The sequence below is a fragment of the Acipenser ruthenus genome, chromosome 32, assembly GCF_902713425.1.
Source record: "Acipenser ruthenus chromosome 32, fAciRut3.2 maternal haplotype, whole genome shotgun sequence".
NCBI classification, from domain to species: Eukaryota; Metazoa; Chordata; class Actinopteri; order Acipenseriformes; family Acipenseridae; genus Acipenser; species Acipenser ruthenus.
Window position 1 is genome coordinate 6,584,465 of NC_081220.1, and position 10,186 is coordinate 6,594,650.

Here is a 10,186-nt window from a genome sequence, read left to right on the forward strand (position 1 = left end):
AGAAATAGTAGTGATAGTGATGAGCTACACAAAAAAAGAAAAGATAATTAGGAACAGTCTATTTTTAACACAGAGCTTCTTAAACCCACTGCCTTCCACACTGTAGCCCAGAACTCAACCCCCTGAGCTACTCAGGGACAGTAGCCCAGTGGTTAAAGAAAAGGGCTTGATACCAGGAGGTTCACATCCCGGCTCAGCCACTCACTCACTGTGTGTGACCCTGAGCAAGTCAAAACGTAAAACTGGAGTCCTATTGTAAGTGACTGCAGCAGCAGTTGTTGATGCATAGTACACCCCCTAGTCTCGAAGGCACTTTGGAGAAAAGCAACTGCTAAAAGACTAATGAATAAAAAAGTAATACTCAGATCCACAAGCATGCACATTGCCTTCCACTGTGCAAGGCAACACTTTCTCTAAACACTGAGCTATCAAACCCACTAACTCCTATACTACAGCCCAGCACTAACCACTATACTGCTCAAACCCACTACCTTCCACACTGCAGCTCTGCACTCTAGTCACTGTGTCACTGAAGCCTCTCAGCAAAGCTACACTGATAAACAATTCATGCCCTGATTGAAAATAATAAATAAAACCCACTGATTGCTGCATAAAATAAAGTAGAATCCATTTACTTACCATAGTAGCATCTGTACCTTACTGTGAAAGATACAAGTGATATATTGAGTTCAGTCCATTTGAAGTCACTGCAGTGGCTGCTTTATACAAGAATGGGGCCTCAGTAGCGTATTAGAGAGCTATATATTTCAAAGGAGTGTCTCTCTATTTGTACATTTCTATTATTGGCAAAATCCAAAGACAGGGCTCCTTCTTTATATCCCCTCCCAGAGTATACAGAACACCTCACTATGTGAGTATGTATTAAATAAAGATGGCATTTCATATTAAGAGCAGCTAATTCATACTATTATACAATAATACCCCATTCCATATTCTCAACATCAGCTGTAGGAGGCCCCATTGTTAACATGTATTCATTTCTTGTGACGCGCACAGTACATGTGTATTGTATTGTAGTGTACAGTCACATTTTTATTAAAATATCAGATGCTATAATCTGGAAATGAAATAAACATACACCATTAAATACAATTTAAAAATATATATACAATTCATTTCTACATATTAATGTACCATAATAAAATAAAATACTTACAACAGTAAGCTGTTCCAAAGAAAAAGAAAAACAGAAACAGTGGTTATTGGATTTAATAGTTCACTTTATATTCATGTTTGAGTTCCATTTACTGGAATGTCTTCAATCAATTGACCTTCAGTCTACAATCCATGCAGTTCACCCAAACCAGGAGCCAGCTCCAGAGAGACACACACTTACTTCTGTAGTATCTTTTGGACAGGGCATCCTTCTTCACTACCATGGACTGTGTCAGGACCACTTCAGAATCCACTTCAGGAGACAGAAAGCATGTGAAGATCATTAAACAAACAGTAGGTTGCATCCCTTCTATTTAAACACAGACCATGTTGAGGAACTCTCCAAATTTGGATTAGGATTTCAATGTACATTAAAGAATATTGCTGAACAGTAAGGAGCTTCAGATTTTATTTTGTTAGAGTGTGTGTTACAATGTTTTCACCTGAGTTCAGGAGCTGCTCTTCAGTTCTAGTTGCCTGTCTTAGATATATGTACATAATGTAGGCTGGATCAGTCAAAGTGTCTTTATAGAAGAGCCAGTGACTGGATCACGCTTCCTTCTGCTTTCAATTCACTGCTATGCACTAGATGGTGATGGCACTTACTAACAGAAAGATATTTCAGTCTGCATTACATATGAAAAGAATCACACAGAACAATCGCACAAAACAACTGTGGTCAACTATGAAAGGCGCTATATAAAATAAACATTGATTGATAAAAAGGTAAGGGAACAGGACAACCTTTTAGTCAAGTTATTATATCTCAGTTGGGTGATCCTTCTTACTGACATTTAAGGTGATCAATTAATACAATACGTCTTATTAAAGGTGCTGCATCAACACATTTAAATGCACATGTTAAATGCAAACAGGTGAAATATTTTCAAAGTGTATATCCCTCAAGCTTTGTGTTTTCCTCTTCTGCTTCAGTGTAACAGACAGACGGGCAGACAGACAGACAGACAGACAGACAGGCAGGCAGAAACACACTCAACAGAAGAAGCTATAGGCCATCTGTACTCACTGTCAGCTCTTTTCTCCATCATATTGTCTCCTATCAGGTAAAACAGAAATAGGTTTATACAGTTAGAAGTACATTAGGAAACAGATCTGGGCACTTTGTGTTAGTGCCAGTAGAGAAACAGCAGCTAAATGTGCTCAGATTCACTGGGGTTTGGCCTTAAGTCTATCATCTGTAATTCACAATGTGTTCCTCTTGAAGGTTTAACGTTGTACCCACACACTACCCAGACGTGCTTTTCAAAGGACTCACCCAACTCCCGCTCTCCTTTGAGTCCATCACTGTCCAGCTCAGCATCACTGTCGCCTGAATCCTCTGCCTCTGGAACAGGGAGAAGAGAGCTTCATGAAGCAATGAAGGATTCCCTCGACTGCAGTGCACAGCTTCATAGGACACTCAACACAGGGAGGCAGAGAGTTCCCCATTACATTGCAATGCAGAGCTGTGAGGTTTAACCAGGAGATTTCTGGATATACAGTAGCCCTTGATGTTATGCATGATTAGCGATGATTAGTCAGGTTGAGTTTCTAAACAAATTGTGTGGTCTGTGCAGGACTGTGCTTTTTTGTCATTGCTTAACTTAAATCCTGCAAATAAGAAACTTTCTTTCTTTCTTTCTTTCTTTCTTTCTTTCTTTCTTTCTTTCTTTGTTTCTTTCTCTCTTTCTTTCTCTCTTTCTTTCTCTCTTTATTTTTTTCTCTCTTTCTCTCTTTCTTTCTTTGTTTGTTTCTTTCTCTCTTTTTTTCTTTCTCTCTCTTTCTTTCTTTCTCTTTTGTTCTTTCTTTCTTTCTTTCTTTCTTTCTTTCTTTCTTTCTTTCTCTCTCTTTCTTTCTTTCTTTGTTTGTTTCTTTCTCTCTTTCTCTCTCTTTTGCTCTTTCTTTCTCTCTCTTTCTTTCTCTCTTTCTTTCTTTGTTTGTTTCTTTCTCTCTTTCTCTCTCTTTTGCTCTTTCTTTCTCTCTCTTTCTTTCTTTCTTTTTTCTCTCTTTCTTTCTTTCTCTCTTTCTTTCTCTCTTTCTTTCTTTCTCTCTTTCTTTCTTTGTTTGTTTCTTTCTTTCTCTCTCTTTTGCTCTTTCTTTCTTTCTCTCTTTCTTTCTCTTTCTTTCTTTCTTTCTTTCTCTTTCTTTCTTTCTTTCTCTTTCTTTCTTTCTTTCTCTCTTTCTTTCTTTTTTTCTCTCTTTCTTTCTTTCTCTCTTTCTTTCTCTCTTTCTTTCTTTCTTTCTTTCTTTCTCTCTCTCTCTTTTGCTCTTTCTTTCTTTCTTTCTCTCTTTCTTTCTTTCTTTCTTTTTTTCTCTTTCTTTCTCTTTCTTTCTTTCTTTCTTTCTTTCTCTCTTTCTTTTTCTCTTTTGCTCTTTCTTTCTTTCTTTCTTTTTTTCTCTCTCTTTCTTTCTTTCTTTCTCTCTCTTTTGCTCTTTCTTTCTTTCTTTCTTTCTTTCATTCTTTCATTCCTTACCCAGCGGAATGGCCTCCAGGAGCGTGATTGGACACCGCTGATCTCACAGCATTCTCAAGAGACGTGGCAGCGGCAGCACATCTAGCAGGTGCCTCAGGAGCAAGCACAGTGATGTCCTTGTTGACATAGTGGTTGGGCAGCTCCCCTTGGTTAAAATATGAATCTCAAGCACACTGCTGGTGTTCAGTACCAGGTTCTGCAGGATGAACAGGCAGCTCAATGCTGCTTGTTTTGTAGGATTACCTCTAAATCCCAGTTCACATTCAGATGGAGAGTCACCACACAGGTTGGATCCCAGCTTCTTGTTCTCCTCAAGTGTACAGACATGATTTTCATGAGGAAGTTCCTCTGCGATGGGGACACATTCCTGCTCTATGAATTCCTCTTTAATAGGAACACATTCCTGTTGAGGGACCTCTTCATCTTTAACACATGCCAGCTTTGTAACCTGCATTAGACTTGCACACCACTCCTGCTTCTATCTTTGGCCCTTCCTGTGCTTCAGATTCAGGGATAGCGTGGCTCTCTTTGGGATCTGTGGGAAACAAAACTGTATACAATTAGATCTCTTACTTACCAGCTAGGTTTGTTAGTTGCTTTGATCAGGGATTTAAAGTTACTGTTCCTCAGTTATTTCATATAGGGGTGAGCCGGTATAATAGTTTGGTGGTTTAGGTACATGATGGCATTGATACCATTCCTGTTATTCTACATTGCAATTATCGGTTAACGCTGTGTTTGTGTTCCTATGAACAAAGTGAAGGAAAAGGCATTTTCATATGAACATCTTTTTATTCTACGTCCTGTACAAGACTCAGTGCTGCTGGTCTTTCTCACCTCCTGTAGCCTCACACTGGAGCATTGCATCCACTTCTACCTCCCTGTCAATCACCATCATGACTGCCGTTCTGCCTTTGCATTGTTCTAATGCAAACATCCATTTCTCTACTGCAAACATGCTTAGAAACCAAGCCTGGAGACTTGCAGTCTTAGCAAAGTGTCTGAGGAATGTCTTTTTGTTACCTGATCCTGTATTGTGAGAACGGTTTTGAAGGAAACGGTCAACGCAGAATACAAGTTTCAATGTGTCAAATACAATGAGCAGACAAGCGACTGCAGCAGGATAACCTGCTTATTCTCAAAGCAGTTTCACTTAAACACGTGATTTACACAACTCAAACTTTTTCAAGTGCCGCAATATGTTTTTTGTACAAACTCCACCTGTGTAATAATCATTAGGCAGAACATTGGAAGCTTACTTGAGCAACATCACATGACCTGTAGATATAAATCCAATAACATCCCTTGTAGTATTAAAATACATTTGTAATGGTGTGGCTCTCCCTATTGTATGTATCCTGTGCAAACTCATCTCTGCTCTTAAATAATAACCTGGATTAGTAAATGTTTATAAGCAATATGAGCGATCGTTTCCTAATTCTGCTTACCATCAGCTGAACAAAGTACTTTATTTAGAGACTCAATCTAGAGACTCAATAAAATGATACAATTCAGTTGACACCTTACTGTGTTGTATTTACTTCCTCCAACTTCAACCCTTAATTGAACTTGTGGAACCACTCGGGTCCAAAATCTTACAGCGGATTGGTGCAGGCAGGGTGCTGCTGCTGCCCCCTTTATTCACACAGTGAGGTCTGGAAAGATCGTGTAAATGTGTGTGTGTGGAACAAGAAGGAAACAGGACTAAAGCACAAGAACGAGCAGCGAATGAGCCGCGACTGTACCAAAGACAAACTCAACAGCACTGGAGCGGAATACAATGAAACCATTTATCTAAAAATAGATTCGCAGTCAAACAGTTCAATCAAACACTGAAACCCCATGTGCTGCTGCCTGTATGTTGATATTAAATCACAAATCATTATTCTAACCCTCTGCAATATGGTCTGTGACTGTCTCAGTGGGACTCTATACAAGACATCACTTTACCAGAAGGATACCATTGAAGGCTCTTAAATTAGACTGGCTAAGATTTACCAATCTAGTACTTTATTAATTTCTAGACTACCTATTTAAATATATAAAATAATACAATGTCTTGATTAGACTCCTTCTAGCCAATATTAGGACAGAACTGTGTTATTAACAACGCTTATAATAATCAAACACTTTAAAACGTGTCCGAAGAGAAATTCTAACCAAGATCTTTCCAACAGAAGGTAGTTTAAGGTGCTGGATTGACCAAGCAATACCACACAATAAAATCAATCTTACCTTGAAATATTAAAGGCTGTTTAATGTCTGCATCTGCAGCGTTTATACACGCTCGCACAGCTTTCAGCTCGTTCTCTGATATTTCCAATCTCAGCTTCAGACTTTCATTCTCTTTCTCCTTTTTGTTACATTTCCACTCTGAATTCAGTGAATTTGCTGACGACAGCTTTAGTAATCGCGCACAAGACGGTGTGTAGAGCCGCTTTCACTGCGTGCTCGATGGTAGAGGCGAGCTCGTCTTGAAAGAGCGACACGGACACGCTGACGCGTCCATCTTCACTGGTTTGAGTTTCACACTGGTCTAGCGGAATCCTCTTTTCAATCAGAAACACCGCCTGCGGTTTGTATTTAGTAATATTTATTTTTTACTGTAGCCTTCCCATTCAAATATATTCATCACTTCTTCTGGTGTGATAAAGAAAGAACACAAACAACATGCTTTGCAAGGAGTAACTTTACTTTGGTCTTTCAGAATCGCGCAGAGCTCTGCTGGAGCTTCAACGCGTTTGTTTCTCAGTAAATCATCTCATTGAAAAGCTCGACTTCTCTGTAGCTGCGACTGACGCGCTCCGCTCTGTGTGTGAAATTCAACACAGAAAAGGGATGCTTTCCTTTTCACGGAACTCCGTGCAGGTAATAAACAAACACAAAACTCACAAATTATTAGAAAACATTTCATCCCAGCCTAAATCCTTTAAACAGCAGGAGACAGCGTGTTGTAAAATCATCACTGACTGCAACCACCTCTCCACACATGAACAAAACAAACCTCTCTATTTCCTGCACTGAAATGAAAGCGTCACTAGCAGAAGGCGGGTCTGGTTGGAGTCATCGCGTATTATTGGCTGTAGAAACACTCTATCCCCAGCATGTGAGCCTGATTGGCTGTAGAAACACTCTATCCCCAGCACGTGAGCCTGATTGGCTGGCCTCCCTGTCGGAGGCGGTTATGAAACTGGATGCCAGAGTTCGCCATGTTGGCTCTTTCAGCGCTGTGTTCAATGCGATGCATTCAGGCGCGTTAAGTAAGTGAGCCGCTCAGAAAGCACACGGAGCTGAATTTAAATGACTTAACGCTCTGCTACAGGAGAGCGCTGAGCGACTTTTAAAAATGGAGAATAATAATGATTTGCTTGTTTGTGTTTCTGAGGTGATGGTAGATGAAATGGCCCCGTGTGAAGTTACTGTCCCCTGCTGGACCTCGCTGAGTTCGGCGCTCTGTTTGGACTGAACCTCATATCTGTCTGTGTTTAATACCGACAATACCGACGTTAATAATGAACATTATAAATAATATTAATACCACAAACCTAATAATAATACATTAATAACTATAAAACAGCTCTACATTTAAAAAAGAAAAATGAAATTAAATAATACAAATTCGAAAACAACCATTTGTGGAGTAGTGTTTAGGGCTCTGGACTCTTGACCGGAGGGTCGTGGGTTCAAATCCCGGTGGGGACACTGCTGCTGTACCCTTGAGCAAGGTACTTTACCTAGATTGCTCCAGTAAAAACCCAACTGTATAAATGGGTAATTGTATGTAAAAATAATGTGATATCTTGTAACAATTGTAAGTCCCCCTGGATAAGGGCGTCAGCTAAGAAATAAATAAATAATAATAATTTTTACATTATTGTCTACATGCATCATCTCAGATAATTACAGTGTCATTTATCAGACCCTTCGGCGTTGTCTTTTGAAGAATTAAACCTGCCAGATCGAACGCAGGCTAACATTCAATTAATCAATCTATCTATTAATCATATATATTTTCTATAGCGCCCGATATGCGCTTTACAAAATCTACTTAAAAACAACAAAATATCTAATTGTAAGTCTGGTCGAACAAAATAAGTCTTCAGTGTAATTTTAAACAAAGAGCGCTTTCCACGATTTAAGATGCTTTAGAGAGACAGAATATTGGAATTGGCAGCCGAAACTGGGGGATAAAACTACCTGTGATCAAAGTGGGCAGAAAAGTTGCATACTTTGCATACCGTATTTGGGAGAAAAGAAAACGGATCATCTCTGATTTGCAACGTTTCCATGGTTCGGCCCGGCCACTGCCGTGTGACAGGTTAAAACGATGTTCAGTTTTTTTTTTTTCTGCTGCTTGGTAATTCAGTCATGAGACAGCTGTAGCAGAGTGGCGCAGCGGAAGCGTGCTGGGCCCATAACCCAGAGGTCGATGGATCGAAACCATCCTCTGCTAGCTTGTTTTTCTTCTGTTAGCAAAGTAGTTTTTTTAAATATTAACTGAAGCAATTAATTAATATTACATATCGTAATCAAGGATGATATAATGCGCAAAGATACTTGTCTCATAAGAGCTGAAATAAATTATAGCGCTTTGATATTGTTACTAACGGATTGTTTAGAAATGTACGTAAGTATATTACAACTATTCTAAAAAAGAATGTTATCTCGAAAAAGTAGGCTTGACAAGCCGAAATTTCTCAGCTGGGAGAGCGTTAGACTGAAGATCTAAAGGTCCCTGGTTCGATCCCGGGTTTCGGCAAACAACAAGACGATATTGGTTTTGTATTATTTTGAACTAAAAAAAACAGAGCACATTAATTCTTCAGCGTAATTGGATGAAATAACAGCGTATCAGAGTGCCATTTTCTAATGTGATTAAGAAATACAAAAAACATCGTCCCTGTGTGGGCTTGAACCACCAACCTTTCGGTTAACAGCCGAACGCGCTAACCGATTGCGCCACAGAGAACAACCTGTTAAGCAGCCAAAGCATACGGGAGTGATGAGCAAGGCGAGATGCTGCAGAACGTGATCGAGGGAGCAGAACTCATCAGAACCTGAGATCACATGTAAGAAGAAAGCAACACGGGGCAGGAAAGTCTATGTAATCGATTATGGAAGCACAGCATATGTCGTTTTGTTAGATAACACCCTGGGAGACAACAGAGCAGTGTGTGTAAATAGCTACAATGGAAACCATATACTTACCACTTAATTTTGATACAGAACTGTGGTCATGTGTAATCTGTTTTCATTATGATAAGAAAACTACAGTTCAGTGGATTATATTTGGAATCTTTGGTTCTGTCATTCACTTTTTTCTCAAATAAGATGACAAATTAATAGCTCAGTTGGTTACAGTGAAAGACACCTCGAAAAGTCAGCCCGGCTAGCTCAGTCGGTAGAGCATGAGACTCTTAATCTCAGGGTCGTGGGTTCGAGCCCCACGTTGGGCGTCCTTTTTAAATACAAATTGAAGATGTTTCTTCGAGACAACGGAGCAAAGTCTGATTCTGTTCACATTATATACAGTATTGCAACAAAATTACTTATTGGTCATTGTCAAATAGCAATTGCTATTGTAAAAAGCATGCATCGTTTATAGCTATAACGATATTGAAATAAATAATCTTACTTTTTTGGGTTGACTTCAATCCGTTTCTTTTTTTTAGAATTGTCTTAACATCATTCATGGAGCATCAGTTGGTATGTGCGTAATAAACCCAATCGGGCCTTGATACAACCCCCTAGTGTGTGCTGAAATAAATAATGCATTTTTCTACATTAACAACCTCAGCTTGTCAGAATGGCCGAGTGATCTAAGGCGCCAGACTCAAGGACTCTGTCTTTCTAAAGAATTGTGTGTTCTGGTCTCTGAATGGAGGCGTGGGTTCAAATCCCACTTCTGATAGTTGACTTTTAATTATTTTTAAAAATAATAAATTTCAGCACTCAATACCATTTTAATTTCCATTTTAAATCGGACTAAAATAGTGTTCCTAACACAGATTGCATTTTTGTTGTAAACAGACTACTTGTTAACGTCACTGAAAAATATTTTTTGTCCAAACATGTTATTTAACTTGATTGTTTTAAAATTCCAAAAAACATATTACTTTGAAAAACAGATATATTTTTAATACAGTCCTATTTGAGTATTTAAAATATGGTTATATTCAAATGCCAGCAACGGTGTGTTAATTTAACGAAGCGCCTAACGCCGCTCGGAACGTTCGCATTTTTAAATCCTAACGGTCTCTCCTCAGCTGAGCGGAATGTTCACGAGCCGGTTGCCGAGCAGCGTCTCCCCCTCCTTCTCTGCCCCGCCCTCTCTTCCTCTCTCGTTGCTCCAGCTAGGAGTTCAAATTTAGCTTCGTTATATTAGCGCAACTCTTTACTAACTTTTACAAATTAGCTTATTAGGGGCTTCGTGTTTTTAAGATGGTTCAGGTGCAGTCCGGACAGACTGACTGGAGCATCATTACAGTATACCGCACTGCGCTCAGCTCAGTGTGGCCGCTGATACACAAAATAAT

The 10,186-nt window shown here is 39.3% G+C and overlaps 1 long non-coding RNA gene and 2 other non-coding genes across 3 annotated transcripts; 2 read left to right on the forward strand and 1 right to left on the reverse strand.

The window, feature by feature from the left end:
• Positions 1–1,157: 1,157 nt before the first annotated feature.
• LOC131703028 (uncharacterized) lies at positions 1,158–6,657 on the reverse strand. The gene is made up of 3 exons (XR_009309646.1): positions 5,886–6,657; positions 3,651–4,185; positions 1,158–2,521 (listed from the first exon to the last, which is right to left on the reverse strand). It is a non-coding gene; the product is annotated as an uncharacterized LOC131703028 (long non-coding RNA).
• Positions 6,658–9,033: 2,376 nt separating this feature from the next.
• Positions 9,034–9,106, forward strand: trnak-cuu (transfer RNA lysine (anticodon CUU)). Its single transcript has one exon. It is a non-coding gene; the product is annotated as a tRNA-Lys (tRNA).
• A 344-nt stretch (positions 9,107–9,450) lies between these two features.
• On the forward strand, positions 9,451–9,561 carry trnal-caa (transfer RNA leucine (anticodon CAA)). The gene is made up of 2 exons: positions 9,451–9,488; positions 9,516–9,561. It is a non-coding gene; the product is annotated as a tRNA-Leu (tRNA).
• The last annotated feature ends 625 nt before the right edge of the window (positions 9,562–10,186 follow it).